At 49.2% G+C, this 22,391-nt stretch overlaps 1 protein-coding gene across 1 annotated transcript in view; it reads left to right on the top strand.

Annotated features, from left to right (window-relative positions):
* The first annotated feature begins 2,181 nt into the window (after positions 1-2,181).
* Prrc2b (proline rich coiled-coil 2B) overlaps positions 2,182-22,391 on the top strand; it is a 103,132-nt gene continuing 82,922 nt past the window's right edge. Inside the window, exon 1 of the mRNA XM_036183384.1 lies at positions 2,182-2,255. The gene's annotated coding sequence lies outside the window, so the exon portion shown is untranslated. The remainder of the gene's footprint in view (positions 2,256-22,391) is intronic.

The following is a 22,391-nucleotide window of genomic DNA, read 5'->3' as shown; positions in this document are numbered from 1 at the left end:
TCATTTTATCTCATGAACTCTTACCCTATCTTACAAAGATCCTGTGATTATATTAGAGGCAGCTAAACAATCCAGGATCCTTAACCGAATCATGTATGAAATGTCCCTTTTGCCATATCAGATATACACTCACAGGCTAGGACTTGGGTGTCACTGATGGTGGGGATGGCTATTGGCCTCCCACACTCTGCCTTTCTTCTCTACCCATGGGAAGAGCAGCCTATTTTGTGAGTGCTTGGTGAGGGTTCAGTGAGAGACTCCAGGGCTGGGGTGTCTGTTGCTCAGTTGGCTAGCATACACAAAGCCCTAGGTTTGATCCTCAGCACTAAATGAACTGTATCCAGTGCTTGGGAGGTGGAGCAGGAGCATCAGAAGTTTGATGTCATCCTGTAACCCAGGCTGGCCTCTGATCCCCTACATAGCCAAGGGTGACTTTGAACTTCTGATGGAGTTGCCTCCCTCTCCTCAGTGCTGGGATTCCATACATGTCTGCACCACCACACCCTGCTTTACTTATTTATTTTTGAAACAGGGTCTTGCTATGTAACCCAATCTGTTCTCAAATGAACAGCAGTCCTGTTCCAGCTTCTCCAGTGTTGGGATTACGGACATGCCTGGCAGGTTTATTTTAAAGAGGAGAGAAAACCACAACTGATCATGGACACAAGGCAGTTAAACTGGGAAAGCATCAGAAAGGTTATGAATTCCCCAGAACCTCGCTCCCCAGGCACTGGGCCCCACATTCCAAGTTCCACTGAAAAGGGTTAATCTTTTTCTGGGCCCAGCTGAACAGCCTCGGGAAAGTTATATGGCCTCTCCGTCCCTCTTTTTTCTTATCGGTTAATTGGAGCAATAGTAAGAGCTCCATGCTCGGAGTTGACCTTAAACCAGACAAACCCAGCCCACTAACACAGAGCATGGTAGCAGAGCTGGGATCAAGCCTGTTCAGAAAAATGCCTACTTTTTTCCCCCTTCAGTTCCCGAAGCCAGGGCCTCTTGCATAATAACCACGAATTCTACAACTGAGCTTTATCCCCCAACTATTCTTTTTTGTATTATTGTTTTTGTTTCTTGAATTTGATTTTTAATTGCCAGGGTTTCTGGAATAAATAGAGAACTCTCCCACCTCGCACCACACAAGTAACCGCGAGGGGAGCCATTCTCTCTCTCCCAGACCTTTTGTTTTGCATTCACACAAATACCCGGTAACACCCAAGAGGGGTGGTTTATGACATCTTAAACAAAAGGGGTGAAGTGTCTATACTGTGCACTTGTTCTGAAATGGAAACAACGATGTGCTACTTCTGCCTTCCCCCTGGACCCGTCTGACACCTTCTAACACAGTCCGGGCTGTCGGGCTGTCCGGAGGGTGGAGGGAGCAGGAACCAGGCCGGATTCGTTTCTAAGCCCTCCTTCCAGCTAGCCTTCCAGGCCTCAGGTCTGCATCCCCTGCCTTCTAGAGCGCTGCGCCCTCCCCTTCTCCCCTTCCCATTTTCACCCCAGAGCTCTCCCTGGGGTCTCTCCCCAGTCTGTTCCCAGTCCTCTCAGGAGCCCCTTCCCCCACTCCATGGAGGTCCTCTTCATGGTGGGGGTAGTCTCTACCCCCTCTCCTCCGAGGTCCCTTTGCACCATGATCCCCTCTCCATAAAGAGCCCCTCTGCTGGGACCCCTCTCCATCCAGTTCCTTCTCCACTTTTTCTCCATTTGAGCCACCCTCTCCATTGCAGCCTCTTCTTCCGTCAAGATCCTTCACTTAGGTCTCCTCTCCACCTAGAGCCCTTCTTCATCAAGGTCTCTCTCCATTTAGGCACCTTCTCCACTTAGGCCCCTTCTCCACCTAAGCCCCTTCCCACCGCGTCCCCTCTCCAGCCGAGCTTCCTCTCCATTGAGGTTCCTCACTTCCGCAGCCCCTCTCTGCACCGCGGCGCAGCCCGCTCCCCGCACCCTCCCTCCCGGGACGGAGGTGGCGCGGCAGGGGGCGCTGCGCGGGCCACCGTGCGGGCGGCGGGCGGAGGCGGCGCGGAGGCGGGGGCGGCGGCGGCGGCGGGGGGCGGGGAGCCGAGCGCGGGCGGGAGGCGGCGGCGAGCCACAGCGCCGAAGCTCCAGCGAGCGCCGAGGAGCGGGAGGAGGAGGCAGGAGCGCAGAGCGCCGAGCCCCGCGCCGCCGCCGCGCAATCCGCCGCCATCCGCCGCCCCCGCGCCCGGCCGCCGCCCGACCGCCATCGCCCGGGCCCGTCGCTCGCGGACGCAGACCAGGTGGGCCGGGGCCGGGGCCGGGACTGCGCTTTGTCTCCACTGCCGTGCGCTGCGGCGGCGGGCGCGGGGCTGCGGCCTGGTCGGCGCTCTCCAGCTCGCCATTGTTGTGTCTCGGCGGCCAGGGCGGGAGGACGGCGGGCCGGGCGGGGCCGGGATCTGATCGCCGTAGGGATCGAGCCGGAGGGCTCTCCTGCGCCTGGGGACAGCGGCCTCGTAGGCCGGGGCGGGGGACACGGGACCCCGAGGACGCCCGGAACCGCAGGCCGAGCGCCACCCCGGCTCGGGTGGGTTCGGCTGCGGGAAGCGGGGCGGTGTTTTTACGGTACCCGGAGCCGTAGCTAAAAATGTTTAATAATAAACAGGATGTCGCTGCTCGGGGCCTGCCAGATTGATGATTTTTTTTTTCTTCGCCTACCTTTTAAGAGAAATGCAGCCCTGTTGAGGTAGTGGGCCTCTCCAGAGAGGATCTGCCTGCACAAAAGTGGACGCTGCTTTCCTTTCTTCTTTGTAAATACCGTGGGGAGACGAAGCCCACTGTTAGGCAAGAATAGGTGTCGTCCCCCCCCCCCCCCAGCAATGGTGAGCTTGAAGGAAGTGGGAGAAGGGGGGCGCCGATGCTCTCCGGAGTGTGTCATTTGCTAAATGGCTGCCTGGGAGAAGCCTTCATAAAAGCCTGTCTTTTGCAGGTTAGTTAATTTCACCTATGGCTTTCTTCCCTGGAAAGGCTAGCGTGTATTTTCGGTGTGTTGTCTGCATTATACATATCCTTTGGGCTTTCAGCCTGTCCGTTTGAAGTCTTGGCGTCTTGTCTTGGCAGTACAACTGCCAGGGGCTCGTTTTGTATCGTAATGTCTGCACCGTCGTGTGCAGGCTGGGACCTGAGGGGTACAGGCTGTAGAGTGGGATACCTGCTGCCTCCGCCTCCAAACCCAAGGACTACTCAGCCCTCATTGGCAGAGAGGCATGACTTGGCATGCAGTCGGTGCTCCATGGTTACTCAGTGCTGTCAACCTAGGACAGAAGGTTGGCCACTTGTGGTGCCATCCATGCTGGAGCATGCCACAGGTGCTGACTTGAAGTGGCGACATTGGAGAAGGGGTTCAAAACATTGGATATTGTAGGACTGCTGGGAGTCCCAGGCCAGCCTGGGCTACATCGTGAAAACCTAACAAAATACCCACACTATTAGGTACTGGGTCAGTGTGGGCTTCTGGGGAATGAGCATGGGAAGGCGTGTGGACCTCCAGAACCTACTGGCTCCCTAGTCAGGGGGCGTTGTAGAGGGTAGCTGGGCTCCAGTGGGCTGGAACTGTACTGGATGGGTAGAACCGGCAGGAACCCTGGGAGTCCTGGCTTTGGAAGGTAACTGCCCTCCTTGGGGATGGGCATGTAATTGGGAGCTGGCAGCTTGTTTAGGCAAGTGTGCCTTTGGAGCCCTGTTCAGGTGCTCTTGAGTTACTTTACTCAAGTCTCTGGGCCCCAGCTCTTGCATCTATAAAATGGGAGTAATTACGACTGCTGGTGTATCTCGTGGGAGCCTCAGGTAAGATTCAACAGCAGAGTGTTTCCATCCGTGGGAAGGTGGTAGACATGTATGTTCTTGCTGGTTCCTTGGTTTTGCTGGTCACTTTTAATTCCTTTTTTTCCCCTCCTATTGTGGCTTATGGAATTGTGACACCACTCCCCACCACCCCCGCCCCAGATGCTGTGACCAGCAAATGTTTTTGATATTCTCTTTATTGCCCTCGTGCCTAAAAGCAGTGGGTTGACTTAGAAGGGAGCCCAGCCAGATTCTGTGGCGGAAGGGAGACCAAGGAAGGGCCGAGGACAGTAAATGGGGGCGGGGTTTGGGGGGATCCAATTTTGGTCTCACTCTGAGTGATAACCGAGGCCTAGATTGCCTCTTGGACTAACCCTGAGTAACTTGTTGGTCCCCACTTGGATAAACAGTGACTTTCATCCGGAGGGGGTAGGGGGGATTGTCTCACCTCCTTTGGCTTCGTCATCCAGCTGAGTGTTAAGGAACTTCCAGGCCCCCTCCAGGCCCCCTCCAGGCCCTTTATTCTCCTGCTGTTTGGCTCCTCCGCCTCGCCGCCCTTGTCCTAGCCTGCTAGTGGCTGGCAGGTTAGGGAAGACAAGTCTACTGTCCCTGCCCCCAAGATTTTCATTCCCTGGGCCGATTGTGTGGCACCCTGGTGGGGCCTAGAATGGGTGAGGGGAAAATCCCAGGGCACTTAGAGGCAAAAGCTTTGGAGAGTGGAGTTTCTGGAATGGCGGGTCAGAACTGGCTTCTGAACCTTGGGCTTTGCTGTGGGATTCTTGCTTGGCCTCTTAACTGTCCTCCATCCAGTTTGAACACACACACACACACACACACACACACACACACACATCTGTCACTTTTTCTCTGCAAAATTATTTTATTATACTTTTAAGTTTTTTTCTTTCCTTACACAAAATACCAACTCACATTGCTAAGGGCTGTGGGTTGGTTACATTGCCCATTGTTCTACCCTTAAGGATTGATCATTTCGGTGTTAGTTTCTATTTCAAACCAGAATAGACTGGGAGCAGCAGTGCATGTATTTCAAAATTCCATAACCAGGTTCCTCTGCTGTCAAATGTTTGGATCATGTTACAGGCCGCAGGAATTAATAGGACCTGTCCATAGCAGATCTTTAAACATTTTTCTCTTAGAAAAAGAAAGAAAATGGCCAGCAGACATCTGTTGGGTTTTATACTGTGAGCTTGTTATTTTTGGTTTTGAAATGAATATTGTGTGCAAAGGCAGGCCATCTTTTTCCGAATCCTAGTTGATTGTATTTACTGTGTGTGTGTCTCTGTTTGTGTCCTGTGGTACTCCAGTGGTGGTCCTAGGCAACCTGTGGGAGTTGGTTCCCTCCTTCAATCATGTGGGTCCTCAGGTTCAAACGCAGGTTGTCAGATTTGGTGCCAGTCACTCCTCCTACCGAGCCGACTTTCGGCCCTCCGTGTTTATCAGTGTTTTTATTATTTGGGTTTGCACAGACTGGGGTGCATTTGCACACGGCCTGTGGTGCTGAAGCCGTGGAAAGAGGAGGGTGGTTAGCTTTCAGAGCGGGAACATTGTTTACTGTGAGCCTTTAGGTTTCACAGGGGCCCTTTGGCCTCCTCACCTGGGAGCTGGCAACCTGAGCCTCACTGCGGGTGATGCCACCGTTTACACCAGCAGGCCCATGGGAAATCTGGGTGCCAGGAGGACGTTGGCCGTGGGGACTACAGCTTTGTTCTCAACTGCACCTTTTTTTTTTTTTTTTTAAATCCTGGGATACCTGAGAAACAAGATTTCCAAAACTTCTCTAGTGCCGTGGCGATGCTGGTGTGGGGAGCTTGTCATGCCGTAGGAGGTGGCTGGCCATGCAGGGCGAAGGCCACCTGAGGGCTATTGTCTGAAATGTTTGCCTCTCTCGGTCCCTCTCTGCAGCCAGCCTGGGTCCTTTATCCCTTCTTCGAAGACCACTGGCTTCTTCCTCTCTGGTGTTGGGAGAAGCTGATTACATTTTCGGTCCTCTAGTCATGCACCAGATACTCATCCTCACTTATTTCTCTGCCGTTGTGCAGGGTCCTGTGATTAAAGTGAAATCCTGGAGGAAAACAGTTAGAAAATACTGGGAAGGATTAATAAGAAAACACAAATGCAAGCCACCTACCCCTGACTAGAGGTGACTAGCACAAATGTGTTGGCATCTTTGCACCTGGAACATTCTACACACAGTGCGGTTGACAGCTTGGTTCTTCCTCTGAATGTATTTCATGCATCTGCCATGATTTTGTTTGTTTGTTTTTGTTTTTGTTTTTTGAGACAGGGTTTCTCTGTAGCTTTGGAGCCTGTCCTGGACTAGCTCTGTAGACCAGGCTGGGCTCGAACTCACGGAGATCCACCTGGGATTATAGGCGTGTGCCACCACTGCCCGGCCATGATTATTTAATCTTGCAATTTGTTAGACAATTTGGTTGTTACTACTCATCTCTCCCCCTCCCCCCAACAAGACATTCCTTCTTGTTCTTATCTCTGGTTATCTCCCTGGTGTGATTTCTGTGGTCAGAGTGGGTGAGGCCTATTCTGGTTTTCTCTGGAGTTTTCAGTCCTTCTGACCTTCCTCTTCTGTCTTGAACCACCAGGTTCTGGGTGGCTCTACCTGGATCAGGGTCTTTTTATTTTTTAAGATTTTTTTTAGTAGTTTTAATTATGTTTATTTATGTGGGTATGTGCACGGGACTGCAATGCTCACAGAGTTCAGAGTTCAGGGTGTTGGATGCCCTGGAGCTGGAATTACAGGTGATTGTTAGCAGCCTGATGTGGGTGCTAGGAGCCAGACTCGCTCCTTTGCAAGAAAATAACTGATCTTAATGCTTTCCCATCTCTCCAATCCCTAGCTCAGGAGCTCCATCACAGACTAGAGTGGGTGGAGACAAGGCACTTGTCTCAAACCCCGAGTTGTTCTAGAGGTGTAGCAGGAAGCCCCTCCCAAGAGAGACTGGGGGAACCCCTCAACCTGTCATTACTTTTTTTGGTATGTTTGGATTAAATGTGTGAGCCACCACCCCAGGGGTTGGGGTGGGGTGGGGTGGGGTGGGGTGGGTAGTGGTTTGTTTATGAGTCTCTGTAGCACTCTGATGAGGAATATGCAATTTAGGCCAGGCTGGCTTCAAACTCAATGTGATCCAAACTGGTCATGGTGGCGAATGCCTTTAATCCCAGCAAAGACAGGGGGATCTCTGTGAGTTCGAGGACAGCCAGGGCTACACAGAGAAACCCTGTCTTGAAAAATCAAAAACAAACAAACAAACAAAAACCAAACCTCACAGAGATTCACCTATTTCTGCCTCCTGGGGGCTGGTGATTAAAGATGTGGGCTACTGTGCTTGGCTATGTAACCCAGATGGGCCTTGAGTACCAATCACAGTATGTGCTGCCATCTTGGTTCTGCGTTTCTTTATCATGCTTTTTACAATTTGTAAACAAAGTTTTAAAAATAATTTTTATTTTATTTTTTTTTTGTGTGTGTACAGTGTGTATGCATATATGCATGAATGTGTCCATGCTTGTGGAGGTTTGAGGTTGAATTTGGTGTCTTCCTGGGTCACTCTCAACCATATGTATCAAGGTATGGTCTCTTGAACCCAGAACTCATTGATCTGGCTAGTGTAGCTAGCCAGCCCGCCCCCGTGATCCCCGATTTCTTCATTCTGTGTGTACTGCATTGCAGGTGGGCCGTCATGGTTACCTGGCTTTTTGGGGGTGCTGGGTTTTTAACTCTGGTTTTCATGCTTGTGCAGGGAGCACTTTACACACAGAATCATCTCCCCAGCCCCTAAGCCATTTTTATTGTGCTAAAAATTCATTGTTTGTAAGTGTCCAGTTCAGTGGCTTGTCACAGGGGCACACACTCACTACTGACCATCTCTGGGTGTTATCATCTTCTTGAACTGAAAGGCCATGCATTAGACACTTCCTCTTCTTCCAGCCTCAGGCAGCTGCCAGCCTGCTTTGTGTCTGAGTTTGACCATTCTGGGTACCTTGTATCAACAGGATAACCACAGTTCATCATTGTATTCCTGGCTTCCTTTTTTAGCATGCTCCCAGGACTCATTCCATGTTGTAGTGTTTCAGAGCTTCCTGAGGCTGAGACAGCAAGGGTTGAGAATTTCAGTGTAGTCTGGACTGCAGAGCCAGACCCTATCTTAAAAACAGACAGCAGCATGGCCGGATGGCTCAGCAGGTAAAAGCGCATGCCACCAACAGTGCAAGCCCGATGACCTGGGTTCGAATCCCGGTAGAGCTAGGAGGAGAGACCCAAGCTTTCAGAGTTGTCCTCTGACCACCTCCTACATGAGGTGGTACCCCACCCTCTCCCATCACACATGGCACACACGCTTTTTTGCATACATATGTATTTCATTTTCTTCATCCATCTGTAGTGGACAGCTAGTAAGCACAACTGTTTTTAATCTGTGGCACTCTCCCCACCCCGCCCCGCCTGCCGTGCGTGCTTTTGTTTCCTGTGTACGTGCGCTCTCAGGGTCACCTGTAAGTGGGATGCACTAGAGAATTGTGTAAGAGGGTCTCACGCTAGGCCAGCAGAGTTAGGTTCAAATCCACCTGGGAAAGGTGGGGGGTGTTCTGGAGTTGGGGCAGCATTGAAGTAAGCCGCACTTGGAAGTAGTACACCGAGGCCTGGGGTGTTAAAAACTGCGGATCCCTGGAGAGCTCATGCTTTTCAGGGTACTGAGGCTCTTTGAATGTGGACATCCTGTAAGTGCTCAACCTCCCAGCATGCCTTGGGTCATGCCTTTGTAAAGATGATGGGATGGAGGAAGGGGACTGGCCAGCGCCATTACCCAGGTCTCTCTGTGTTCCCCAGAGCTTTTTGGGCAGGTGGTGTTTACAGACAGTCCAGAGATTAAAGAACAGCTCTTTCCCCACAAGGACAGAAAATACAGGCCTGTCTGGGAGGACCGGGTCCCTCCTGCCCAGGTGACCTGTCTAAGACTAAATGGGCTCAATGTTTAGAAGTTGCTAGGGAGAGCGGAGGGTTGTTTATCAGCACTGGTTTAAAAGAAGGAAAAGGTGAGTGTGTAAAGAGAAATGCAAGCATTTTTCTCCCAATCTCCCTGGCCATGAGCAGTTTACAGTTTGAGTGTTTATCCTGCATTGGTAAATGTAGAATTAATGGGCTTGGGGAAAGGCTGCTTTAGAAAACAAAGGGTGTGTGTGTGTGCATACTGGGGTGCAGAGATGGAGCTGAGGGGCTGGGGTGCAGCTTAGCAGCAGAGCACACACAAGGTCCTGGGTTCTGGATCCAAGATTGTGAAAAACAAACAAATCAACAGTGGGATCACCTGGCTACATTAGATCATGCATTTTCAAACGTTGTACTGAGGGTTTCTCTTTATTAATAGAAACAAATATGACTTATTAATATTTTAGAAATAATGCTTACTAGGTTTTTAAAAATGAATAAATGTATTAAAAAAAACAAAATAGCAGCTCAGTCATCTAAAAATACAGATATTCCCAGTAGACTTTTTTGTCTTTTTTTTTTTTTTTTTTTTTTGTATGTGGAGCTGAGGACCGAACCCAGGGCCTTGCACTTGCTAGGCAAGCACTCTACCACTGAGCTAAATCCCCAGCCCTGACTTTTTTTTTTGTAAAGAGGTCCCACTAGCTGGCCTGGGACTTGCTATGTAGACCAGGCTACCTTTAGCTCACAGAGGTCTACCTGCCTCCACCCCAAGAGCTGAGATGAAAGGCTTGTGCTAGCACACCTGTTAATACATATATTAAGCTGGGTGTTGTGGCGTATGCCTTTAATCCCAGCACCCAGCAGACAAAAGTAAAAGTTTGTTTTTTTTAAACTTTACAAATTATAAAAAGTGTAAGAAGAAAAGCAGAGCCAAGATGGTAACACACACTGTAATCTTAGTACTTGGGAAGTGAAAGGAGGAGGATTGCCATTTGACTTAGGGTTTCTATTGCTGCGATGAGACACCATGATCAAAATACTTAAGCATCGTTGTCCATCACTGAAGGAAGTCAGGACAGGAACTCAAACAGGGCGGGATCTCAGCGGTAGGAGCCGATGCAGAGACCATAGAAGGGTGCTGCTTACTGGCTTGCTTCCCCTGGACTACTCAGCCCACCTTCTTATAGAACCCAGAACCACCTGCCCAGGGATGGCACCACCCATCATGGGAGGTTGACACACAAAACCATCCAGTACACCATTCAAGGCCAATCTAGGTTTCATCGCCAAGTATGGTTGTGCACACCTTTAACACCAGTACTGGCGAGGCAGAATCAAGTGTATCTCTGTAAGTTCCAGGCCAGCCATGACTACATGGTGAGGTCCTGTCTCAAAAATTGTGTGTGTGTGTGTGTGTGTGTGTGTGTGTGTGTGTGTGTATGTATGTATGTATGTATGTATGTATGTATGTATGCACATGCTCACACAAGCATACACATACAAGAGGGAATGTGCCATGGTGCACATAGGGAGGTCAGATGACAGCTTCCTCTTCAAAAGCGTGGTGTGTCTTAAGTAGCCTGTAAGGGTTAAGAATCACAATTAGCCCTCCATGTGACTGCTTCGGTTTGTATACTGTAGAAGTGAGGTAGTGGCTCTTAGTGCAAGGCCTTTGGAATCTTCTCGGGTAGTAAGTAGGGTTAGAGGTTGTGATCCGGTCTGTGAGCAGAATGGATTTGTGGATGCGGGTCTGTCATGCAGGGAGGGCTGTGTCGTGAGCTGCTCTGGTCTGTCAGGTGAGGACCTATGTGCTGCTGGGAGGAGGGTGTAGTGGGGGCTGAAAAGATAGTCCTTGGTGTTGATGTGAACTTCTGGCGCTTGCTTACTGGAGCCTGGTGCATGCAGTCCACAGACGGCCTCTGGAGTTTTCTGTGGCCTCTCCCTGGTGTTGTGCAATCTTCAGTGGTACGTGTTAGATGATGGGCCTCTTTAGAATCTCCTGTAATGGCCTTGCACAGATTTCCCCAACTCTTTTAAAATTTTTATTATTAAAATTATTACATATTTAGCTGGGTGGTGGTGGCACAAGCTTTTAAATCCCAGCACTCGGGAGGCAGAGGCAGGCGGATCTCTGAGTTCGAGGCCAGCCTAGTCTACAGCGCGAGATCCAGGACAGCCAGGGCTACACAGAGAAACCCTGTCTGAAAACAACAACAACAACAACAAAAAATTACATTTGTGTGTGCGCACATGCATGCCCCATGCATGAGTGGAGGGTAGAGGACACCGAAGGGGAGTGGGTTCTCTCCTACCGTGAAGGTTCCGGGGACTGAACTGGAACTGTCAGGTTTGGCAGCAAGTGCCATTACCTGCCTAGCCTCCTGTGTTTTAGTTTAGATCTTGAGACAGGGTCTTGTGTTGCTTAGGTTGGCCTTTAGCTCACTAGGAAGCTGAGGATGCTCTTGGCTTTTCCACACTGAAGCATAGAGTGACTGAAGGGGCAGATCTGGTGAGGCCTGGTGTGGTGTGTCAGGTATCTGGGAAGGGGCAGACTGGGCTGCAGCATGCCCAGAGGAGGCAGTCTAGACTTGAGCGCTGTCATCTCTCAGTTGCTTCTGTGACTCAAACCTAGGAGTTTACCCGAAGAGAGGCATGACCCCCACCCCACCTCTGCCCTCTGTGGTGGGTGCAGGGTCTGCTTTGGGGTCCCCTGCCTTCAAGTCCAGAAGTTCTGCCGCCTTAAGCTGGGGCCCTGGGGCCAGTTATTTAACCTTTCTGCTCTGGCCTGCTCGCTTGTAGATTGCTGGAGCAGCAGTGCCCTTCCTAGAATGGAGGAGAGGATTTGGAAGGTCATGCGTAAGTGTTTATAAGGCACCTGGCATGAGCCACGCAGGCTCTCAATAAACAGGAGAGCTATTAATGGGCTGAACTCAGCACTCAAGGAGGGCTCAGGGGTTTGGAGTAGGCAGGCTGCACACTTGGGACTCCTTTGTTTACTAGATGCTAAGGCTTCTAATTGTGCTAAACTCTGCTGCAGACCCAGATCCAACAGCCACACACCCTTTCCTCCAGGGGCTCAAACCCTTGACCAGACCAACACTAGCTGGCCTTCCTGGGAAGCAGGTGCCCTGGGCTCTTTCTGCCACTTTCATCTTCAAGAATTATACGGGCTCTTCCTGGGGTCTTTTCTGAAGAGTGAAGCATGGGTGAGGGCCTCGGGGCCTGGCTGGACGGAGCTCACAGCTAGCTGGCCACAGTTCTGAGTTGGTCTCCTCACACAGGACTTCTTAACCTTCTCACCCACCTGCAGTAGGACCCTGAATCCATGACCTCTTAGTTCTGGGAGACTCAGTTTCTTTAGCTGCTGCGTGAGGGGCTACGGTCCCATTCTACCACTGTCATACTGCACTGCTGTGCAGATGGACACACTGGCTCAGGCTGGGGAACCAGGGCAACCAGTGGGGGCTCTGCATTTTTGTTTCACTGAGGCCCCCAAAACAAGGCATCAGTGACCATTCAGACTTGTTACAAAATCTAAACACTTACATAACATGGGAAGTAGAAAATGGAAGTCCTTGCTTCCTCCCTGCTGGTCTTCCTTACATCCAGGAGTGCTGTCTTGAGAACTGTCCCCAACAAGGCTGTTGTAGCTACAACTCTGCGCCCCGTGACACCCGGCATGCTCCGTCCTGCCTTTGTGCAAAGATCTATCAGATGTGTCTCCCCTGGGAAGAGGCCACTGTGTTTCTTTGCGCATCCTGGGTGAATCATGGTGCTAGGCTGGCAAAGTTGACTGGGAACAAAGACTAGATTTAATTAGCTGATGAGTTCTGCTCTCCTGAGATTTGAGAGCTCACCATTTGTTGCTGACATTCAAAGTCCAGGGAATGGGACACGGTGGCCCGAGTCTCCAAGATGTAGATTGGTTAGGATAAGACTTTTTTGGTTCAGGCAGGTGTGATGGGGAGTTCTGCTTGTGGGGTAAATGTCTATGTGTGAAAGATGTAATATTACCTGCCCCCCCCCATGGTTTCTCTCTGTAGCCCTGCTGTCCTGGAACTCACTTTGTAGCCCATGCTGGCCTTGACCTCAGAGACCCACCTCTGCCTCCCCAGTCAGTGCTAGGGTTAAAGGCGTGCGCCACTAAGTCCAGCTGTGATATTTCTTTTTTCTTTCTTTCCCTTTTTTTGAGACAGGGTTTCTCTGTGTAACAGCTCTGGCTGTCCTGGAACTCACTGTGTAGACCAGGTGCCTGCTTGCCTCTGCTTCCAGCGTTCTGGGTTTAAGACGTGTGCTGCCACCACCTGGCATGCTATTTCCTTTCAGAGATTTATTTATTTTATTTATTTTGTTTTACGTGTATGACTATCTTGCACCACATGCATGCAGAACCCAAGGAGACCAGAAGACAGCAGTGGATTATCCTGGGACTGGTGTTACAGAAAGCTGTGAGCTGCCGTGTGGGTGCTGGGCATCAGACCTGGGTCCTCTGCCCCAAACCCCAGAGCCAGCTCCTCACCCCGGCTGAGATGTTTCACGTGAATAAGTAGATCAGGTATTTGCAGAATCGTAGTTTGCTGGACCCATGGGTGCCCTGGGGAGTGCCTGACCCTTATTCTTAGATTTATGGGTTTTTTGTTTGTTTGTTTGTTTGTTTGTTTGTTTTGAGACAGGGTTTCTCTGCGTAGCTTTGTGCCTTTCCTGGATCTCACTCTGTAGACCAGGCTGGCCTCGAACTCACAGAGATCGGCCTGCCTCTGCCTCCCGAGTGCTGGGACTTAGTTTTCTTGATCTTTGTTCCTTCTGGCCTGGTCTTGTCTGATGGCTGCCTTTTTTCTAAGGCATTGAGAAGAAACTGTGTGTGGGTTCCCTTCTTTCCATATATATATATATATATTTTGTTTTATTTTTTGAGACAGGGTTTCTCTGTGTAGCTTTGAACTCACTTGGTAGCCCAGGCTGGCCTCGAACTCACAGAGATTCGCCTGGCTCTGCCTCCCGAGTGCTGGGATTACAGGCATGCGCCACCACTGCCCGGCCATTTTTTTTTAAATCTCACTGCAGAAGCGGGCTGGACTACAACTCAAAGTATTCTCCTTGGCTCTGCCTCCCCAGTGCAGAGATTATAGGTGTGTGTCTCCACATCTGACCCCTTGGGGCTTCTCACGGGCATCACCGTCGCCAGCTTCTGCCTCCTCCAGAGTGCAGCAGCCTGGGATGCAGAAAGAAAAGGTGGATTTTGCTTTGTTTTGAGTGGGCTGTGCATCATCCCTAGCACCCTTAGCACCATTCCCCACCCTCTGTAGCCTTTCAGTTCCCTAAAAAAAATGGGGTAGCTCACGCCTTTAATCCCAGCAGAGGCAGAGACAGGCGGATCTCTGTGAGTTCAAGGCCAGCTTGGTTTACAGAGTGAGTTCTAGGACAGCCAGGGCTACACAGAGAAACCAGTCTTGAAAAACCAAAATAAAAAAAATGTGGTTCATAGAAATATCAGGTAGTAGGGTTGGGGGATTTAGCTCAGTGGTAGAGCACTTGCTAGGCCCTGGGTTCGATCCTCAGCTCCAAAAAAAGAAATGTCAGGTAGTAAACAAGTACTGGTCCAAGTGTGTAAGGTGTGGCAGCTGATGACCTAGGTGCTGTCCAGGAGCCAGGTGGCTAGGCAGGTGGAGGTGTTTGCCTGCAGTCTTCATGTCTGGAGGAAGTTATGGTGGTGGATGGAGAGAGCCGATTCCCACAGCTTGTCCTCTGACCTGTCCGAGAGCGCGCGTGTGCACACACACACACAAAATAATAAATAAAGCATAATAAAAGTTACGTCTTTTGAGACAGGATCTTTTTTTCCCCCAGACAAGGTTTCTCTGTGTAGCTTTGGAGCTTGTCCTGGAACTTGCTCTATAGACCAGGCTGGCCCGGAACCCAGAGATCTGCCTGCCTCTGCCTCAGGAGTGCTGGGATTAAAGGTGTGCACCACCACTGCCCAGCTGAGACAGGATCTTAATGTGTATTCCTGGCTGTCCTGGAACTAGCTCTGTAGGCTGGTCTGGCCAGGAACTCAGATCTTCAGAGAACTCAGCCTCTGCCTCCTGAGTGCTGAGGTTAAGGTGTATGCCACTACCCTAGTTGTTTGGGAAAAAAAATTTTTTTAAGCCATAAAAATGTTGTTGTTGCCTCTCAGGATTGAATTTAGGTCAGACAGCGTTCATGGTAGGTAAGCAATCTACTCCTGAGCCACATCCCAGTCCTGGCTTCAGTTTGTATTTTATAGATATAGAAAGTTACTAAATTATCTTACAACTGGAGTCCATCTCTTGATATCCTCTAGTCATCTGAGAAATAGTGGTCCAGGGCAGCAGGGCTCTAACAGCAAGTGAGCCTAGGAGAGGCTTGAGACAGACCATCTCTCCCTGGTGGGAGCAGCCTTTTTTTTTTTTGTTTGTTTGTTTGTTTTGTTTTGTTTTGTTTTTAAATTCGCTTTTGTACACAGGATTTCTCTGTGTAGTCCTGACTATCCTGGAACTCACTCTGTAGACCAGGCTGGCCTTGAACTCTGAGATCTGCCTGCCTGTGTCTCTCAGTGCTGGGATTAAAGGGGTACAGCACCACTGCCCGGCTGAGGCTTTTTCTTCCGTCTTCCCTTATTTATTAGATACAGTCTTACTTACTGTGTAGCCCAGGCTGGCCTGGAACTGATAGCAGCCTCGCTGCCTTGCTCTTCTTAGTTTTGGGTCATAGGTGTGGGCCACCATATCCGAGTCTATTCATTTCTTTAGGTTGTGATCGGAGATTTTGTTCGCTTTTCTGAGTTTGGGATTCAGGGGTCTGAGGGAGCTCCTTTCTGAACATGTGTGTCCTCTGCTTTGTGAATTGATGTTTTCCTCGTATCATTTTGAGTGGGCTCCATGTAGCAAACTGGAAATTTATGTACATTTTTTCTCTTGTGTTTATGACTTCCTTCTTTTTTTTTTTTTTTTTTTCCGTTTTTCGAGACAAGGTTTCTCTGTAGCTTTGTAGCCCAGGCTGGCCTCGAACTCACAGAGATCCAACTGCCTCTGACTCCCGAGTGCTGGGATTACAGGCGTGCGCCACCACCGCCCGACAACTTTCATCTTTAAATTGTTTCATTTGTGTGTGTGCATTGCCCCCCACCTTTGCACAGTGGCTCTCTTCACTAGTGTCTCCCATCCAACATTACATTTGTGGGTTTTATCCACGTAGCCTTGTACTTGTTCTCAGTGCTGAGTAGCATTTGGCTCTGTGAGCACAGTGTTTGCCTGCTGCAGCAGTGGTGGGCATCTGGCCTGTTTCTGGCTAGCTCCTCCAGATCACGAGGCATCCATCAACAGTCTCGGGTCTTCAGTGCGCATGCGCGTGCGTGTAGTCAGTCACAGGCGGGTGTAGCGGTGGTGCAGGTGCATTTCCACTCGTGGCTTGATTAGCACAGTGCAGGCAGTGCCAGGAGCTGTCAGGGCCCCACATGCTTGCCAGCCCGTGGGTCCTTTAAGGGTGTAATTCCTGCCTTAACTGATCTCTAGATTCATGTAATTCCAGGGACAGTCCCAGCAGGCTTTTCTTTTCCTGTTGGCATTTGTTTGGAAATAGATAAACCGATTTCTCAGATTTCTTTGAAAATGCAAAAAGCCAAGAATAGTCAGCATTCCTGAAGAACGGAGCTGAGAGCCTGTCCACCAGCTATGAAGATTTGGAGAAAGTGACAGTAATGAGTGCAGTGACATATGGGCGGGCAGGGCAGAAGGGACAGGCGGATGAGCTGATGGAATGTCGGGAGACAGATGGCATTACTTCAGATTGTCCACCGTCTCTGCTCCTGCATGCTGGTCATCTCCCTGTAACACAAACCTGTGGCAAGTTACTTCACAAGGAGAAAGGTTTCATTTGGCCCATAGGTTTTCAGCCTCCAGACTATGACCTTGTCCATGATCCTGTGACGAAGCAGCACGTGTTCCTAGGAGTGAGACACTCAAGTCCTTGCTACCCAGGAGTAGAAAGGAAGCTGGGCGTGGTGGTGCACACACCCTTGGTCCCAGCACTGGGAAGGGGAAGCCAGAGGCAGGTGGATCTAGGAGTTTGAGGCCAGCCTAGTCTATGTAGTGAGTTCCAGGACAGCCAGGGCTGTGTAGAGAGCCTGTCTCAAAAGAAGGGTTGGTAGGGAAGACTGAGGCCCTACAGTCCTTTTTGGGCATGGCTTCTTTGACCTGAAGACCAGCTGCTAAGCCCTACTGAAGGTTCTGCCATCTCCCGTGGTGCCATCTTGGACTGGGGGGTTGAGGTGGGGTCAAGGCTTTGACTAGTGCGACCCAGTGGCCTTTGCAATTCATGGCCTCCCACCTTGGAGGCTCCTTGTCATCTTGGCTGGAGCCTGTGGCACGGCCTGTCAGCTGCACCGTGGCCGTCGGTCTGGAGCCTGTCTTCACTGTGGTTTGAACCCTGTTTTCTATATGTGCACCATTTTCAGGAACTCAGACATCCAAAGGTAGCAGCTGTCTTAAACAGTGAGGTGCTTTTCACCTTCACCTGAGAAAGGCGAAGTGCAGAAACGGGCAGCTTTGGCCTTTGAGGGCTCAGCGTTTTTTACTTGTCACTGAAACCTGGGGACTGAGCCAGCCGTTGGTGGGCTGGACAGGAATGGCTTGGTGATGTTTGCTGTTTTGCTTGATTAGAGGGCAGTCCTGGGCATGCAGAGTCTGAAAGGCGGTTTTCCCTTCTCATACATTTCCATACCATCTGCTGACTGCTGTCCTCCGTTTGTATTAGGAACTGTTGCTGCAGCAGAAGCAACAGGATGCGTTTATCTCAGCTTCCAGTTCACAGGGAGTCTGTTAGGGTGAGGTAGTCATGGCGGCAGGAGTGAAGTCTCAGCGCATCGCAGCCAGGGCTCAGAACCCAGCCCATGGATGATGCCGCCCTAATCAGACCCTCCAGAGGCTAGTTTCCATAATCAGAGACTCTCACTCATTGGGTCCTTGCATTCTAAGAGGGCCCTTCTGGGGTGGAGACAGACTGTGAAAACCACGGCAGTTCTTACCTTTCCTGCAAGTGTGCACCGTGCAGCTCCTCCTGACTTCTTGCTTAGCACTCTGTCTAGCCCTTGTCTTCTGTCCTTTCTTAGCCTGTTTCCCCAATGGGCCCTCTCTCTTTCAGAGGCAGCCACCACTTCCTGGCACCCCGGGGTGCTCCCTCTGAGTAATAGGCAGTCCCTCTGCAGGCCTCACCTGCTGCCAAAATGGCCCCTGAATTTCAGTTTCTTTATTCGTTTTTCGTTTTTTGGAGGGTTCTGAAAGAGTATGTGGTCCTTGAGCAGAACACCCCTGGATGTCTAGAGGGTGTTTTTCTGAGTCCAGCAGAATGGGCCTAGTGGCCATTTTTTAGATGAGTGCACTTGTGTAGCTGACACAGAAATTGGAGTGTTTTTGTGAAACAGTCTCCCTGATGCCTCTCCCACACTTCACCTCCCTTCATTGTTCTGGCTGTGAGACTGTCTCCTGCAGCTGAGTGTTCTGAGTCCCAGAAGGAGGTCATCTGTCACAGCCTCCTTACAGGGCCTACACCGCCCCTCCAAGGAGAGCCCTGGGTGGTACAGCAGTTGAAGTCTCTGTAGCACAGGCTCTGTTCTTGGGGTGTTGGCATGTCACCTGGCCACTGACTCTGAAGTGGCCATCTGTTCCCATCTCCCTAGCTCCTTTTATCCCTGTTCTAGCGGAGAAGCCTTTGCGGGGCGTTTGTCTCCTGCCAGAGGCCCACTTCACCTCCGTGAGGTGGGAGTTCCCAGAGCAGCCATGCAGTTCCTGGGGATGGGAGCACTCCTGGGCTCTGCCCTCCTGTGCTGGGTTGGGTCGAACTGAGGAGGCGGCGACTGGACGTTAGAACAGACTGGAGAAAGTTGCTTCCTGCCTGAGGCCCACAAACCAGGCTGCCCAAATTCCAGCTTGGCTGTGGGTGACGTCATCCACAGAGCCGCTTCCGGCGTAAACAGTCACAGCTGGGCTGCTCAGGGACAGCTGCCTCTGGCAGGATGGCAGCCTGAGTGCTCTGCTTGTCGGTCTCTAGTTTCTTTTTAAAATTTCCCACATACACACATGTACACACCAATAGCAATCTGTTTAGGTACAATGCTTTGTGAGCTTTATGGATGATGGTTTTCTTTTTATCCCAAAATTTTTATTTATTTATTTTTTAAAAATTTATTGAACTTTATGTGCGTCTGTGTGAGGGTGTCAGATCTCCTGGAACTGGAGTTAGGATAGTTGGAAGCTGTAGTGTGGGTGCTGGGAATTGAACCTGGATCCTCTGGAAGAGCAGCCATTGATCTTAACTACTGAGCCATCTCTCCAGCCCCTATTTTGGTTTTTTGAGACAGGGTTTCCTCTGTGTAACAGCCCTGGCTGTCCTGGAATGCTCTTTGTATACCAGGCAGGCCTCGAACTCAGAGATCCCCTGCCTCTGCCTCCCGAGTGCTGGGATTAAAGGCTTATGCTGCCACTACTCAGCTGGGGGTGGAATTTGGGGTCTTGTGTGTTCTAGACAAGCGCTCTGCTACATACCAGCCCCCATTGAACTCTTGAGATGGGGACCCAAAGCACAGTAGAAGAGAGTATCAACGGGAAGCCAGTCATTGACGTCATGGCAGGGTGTCCTGAGAATCCCTGCCGTCTTGCCTTGGAGGTGAGAGATGAGGCTGTATGCCTCACGGTTTTAAGTCTTTGTGTGTGTGTGTGTTATGTATTTGTGTGGTGCATGCACATAATTGTGTGGGTACCTGTGCTGTGCACAGTGTAAAAAGCCGGAGGAGAGTGTTCCATGTCTTCCTCTGTCACTCTGCCTTAGGGCCTTCAATCAGGGTCTCTTGGAACTGGAAGCGGCTGTTTTGGTTAGGTTGGCTTGTTAGTGTGCTGAATTACAGGCGTGGACAGCCGTGCTTGGCTTTTTATGTGAGTGCTAGGGCCATCCACATGTATGCTTGGAATTTTAAAGCTATATCAAGTGTGTGTTTCATTTGTTAGTCAAAAGAAAGAAGATGTGGAAAGAAAGCCAAGCAGAGGTGCTATGAGCATTCACACTTTTGATTCCTGTTTCCCTCCTATGGGAGCCTCGAAGCTGGGCTGTGTGGTGGTGTCTAAAGGTAGTCACAGTGGACTGCTGATCTCAAGGGACTCCTGAGAATTACAGTAACCCAGGCTTCTGAGGGCTCATCCAGGGGCTGACCCCACCAGTGTACACGAGAGTGGGGCAGGTCCCTGGTGTTTGGAGGAGGGGGGTAGCTGCTGGAGCAAGTCTGCCCAGCACAGGCAGGAGCAGAAAACACTTCCCAGGTCATCACTAGAAGTAAACTCAAAATTGCCCCGTTGCAACGAAATCACTATTGTTCATTTCATTTTTTTAACTCTCCAAATTCAAATAATAAATTCTGGTACAAGCCTTCCAAATATGAAGAAATCCATAACAAAAATCTTTTTGTAGTTTTATCTCATATTTTTAAAAATATTTATTTATTTATTTATTATTATGGATACAGTGTTCTGTCTGCACACCAGAAGAGGGCACCAGATCCCATTGTAGATGGTTGTGAGCCACCATGTGGTTGCTGGGAATTGAACTCAGAACCTCTGGAAGAGCAGCCAGTGCTCTTAACCTCTGAGCCATCTCTCCAGCCCCCTATCTCATATTTTTACGTTTAAAAAAAAAGTAAATTCTGGAATCAGACTTTTACTTCCAAATATGAAGAGATGTTTTACAACCAAAACTTTGCAGTTAACAGTTTTAGTTCAAAACAAGGGTCTCTGCAACTTTTAGTCTCAAGCCAGAGACCTTTGTAGGTACAGTAACATTTTCAACTGCACCGTTTTTGATGTTAGCTCAGGTTTTTCTGTGTTGCGTTGATTTTCCACGGATCTCAGCTGTGGATGCCTTGTTGTGCTGCTTCTGGCTTCCGCCATTCTTAGCGGCTTCTGGAGCTTTTGAAACCATTCAGACTGCCTGCTTTGCGTCTACTAGGACACTGTCTTCTGTGTCTCAGGTTCTTTCACCATGTACATTAAGCATTGACTCACACATAACGTTTACACTTTTTTATAAACTCACATATAACATTAACATCTACTTATACTCCTTAAGGAAACTATAGAACTACTTTAGCAAATATATTTCTTATTTACTTCTTATATTCTTATTTAAAACTTACATTTACAACTAGTATCTTTACTTCTTACAAGCTTATTACAACATATGTTAGAACTACCTTAGATGCTTCTTGCTAACTTAGATCTTTATTTCTTAGCATATATCTAACTTAGCAAACACCTAAAGATTTCTTAACACTTAGAAGAGAGTTAACATTTTCTGACAGAATAATTTTCTACTTCTTACTCTTAATTATCACCACTATCTCTAATAGAAAGATTCTCTTAACTAGACAGAAAGTACACAAGTAATTTCTAAAATTCCGAGCTTATACGCAGCTCTGCCATTCTAAAAGTTGATAGATTGAAACAAGAGTGTAATTCTTTAGTAGCTTTCTCTTAACTCTGGGACTTAGTGACTTCTGTTGCTATGCATTTCAGATTTTTTTTGTTTGTTTTGTTTTTTTGTTTTTTTGTTTTTTTGTTTTTTCGAGACAGGGTTTCTCTGTGTAGCGGTTTGGCCTTTCCTGGATCTCGCTCTATAGCCCAGGCTGGCCTGGAACTCAAAAAGATCTCCTGGCTCTGCCTCCCAAGTGCTGGGATTAAAGGTGTGCGCCATCAGTTTACTGCAAACCCAAAAAGGAAAAGAGAAAAGAAAAACCTTGTAAGGAATATTCTGTTTCTGAATTGCTTAGCTAGTCATTCCATAACAGTCAATTTCCCAACAGAAGATAGTTGTCTAAATTGGAGTGAGGTTCCAGACCTGCAGCTTTCAACAGGTCTGGAAACATTGCTGAAACTTAGTTACAGCTGTCTCAAACTCCTCAGCAGTCTGGAAGCCACTTTCTACTCTGACTATCCCTGGACTACAAGAACCTTGATATCCAGAAAATTAATTTAGCTGCTTTTCATATTCAAACTCTGATACAATTTTCCCCTTCTTAATTTTTAAAGCTGTATTTGCCATGAGTTTTTTATAAGATCTTTATTGACAGATAATTCACATAGTATACAATTTTCCTGTTTGCACAATTTGATAGACTTTAGTCCAGCATCCTCATAGGCCCATGACAACATCCACCACTTCCTGTTTTAGAACATCGCTGTCTTCAATTTCTTTCTTTCCTTTTCTTTGTTCTTGCTTTCTTTCTTTCTTTCTTTCTTTTTTTTTTGAATGCCGAATGCCATTTATTGAAGGAGGGAGGAGGTCTTAAATACAGGCTTACAGCACAATGGGAGAACCCGGGAGGGCAGAAGTTTGCTTCTGATGTTTTTACAATCTTGCATCTAACCTGTTAACACCCAATATGCAGGATGGATACACAGACAAGGAACTTCCCTTAAGCATTCAAGAGGGTGGAATCTCGCAGGGAATTAGCATAGGGAGGATACCAAGGTCAAGGTCAGCAAGCAAGACAACAGTTACCCAAACCAGGGGCCAGGACCCTACAGGTCCCCCCCTTTTACTGAAAAATGAGCTTCTGAATTAGGTTGTG

The sequence above is a fragment of the Onychomys torridus genome, chromosome 4 (assembly GCF_903995425.1).
Source record: "Onychomys torridus chromosome 4, mOncTor1.1, whole genome shotgun sequence".
NCBI classification, from domain to species: domain Eukaryota; kingdom Metazoa; phylum Chordata; class Mammalia; order Rodentia; family Cricetidae; genus Onychomys; species Onychomys torridus.
Note: the sequence above shows the minus strand (reverse complement) of the source record. Positions and strands in the feature narration are given on the sequence as shown.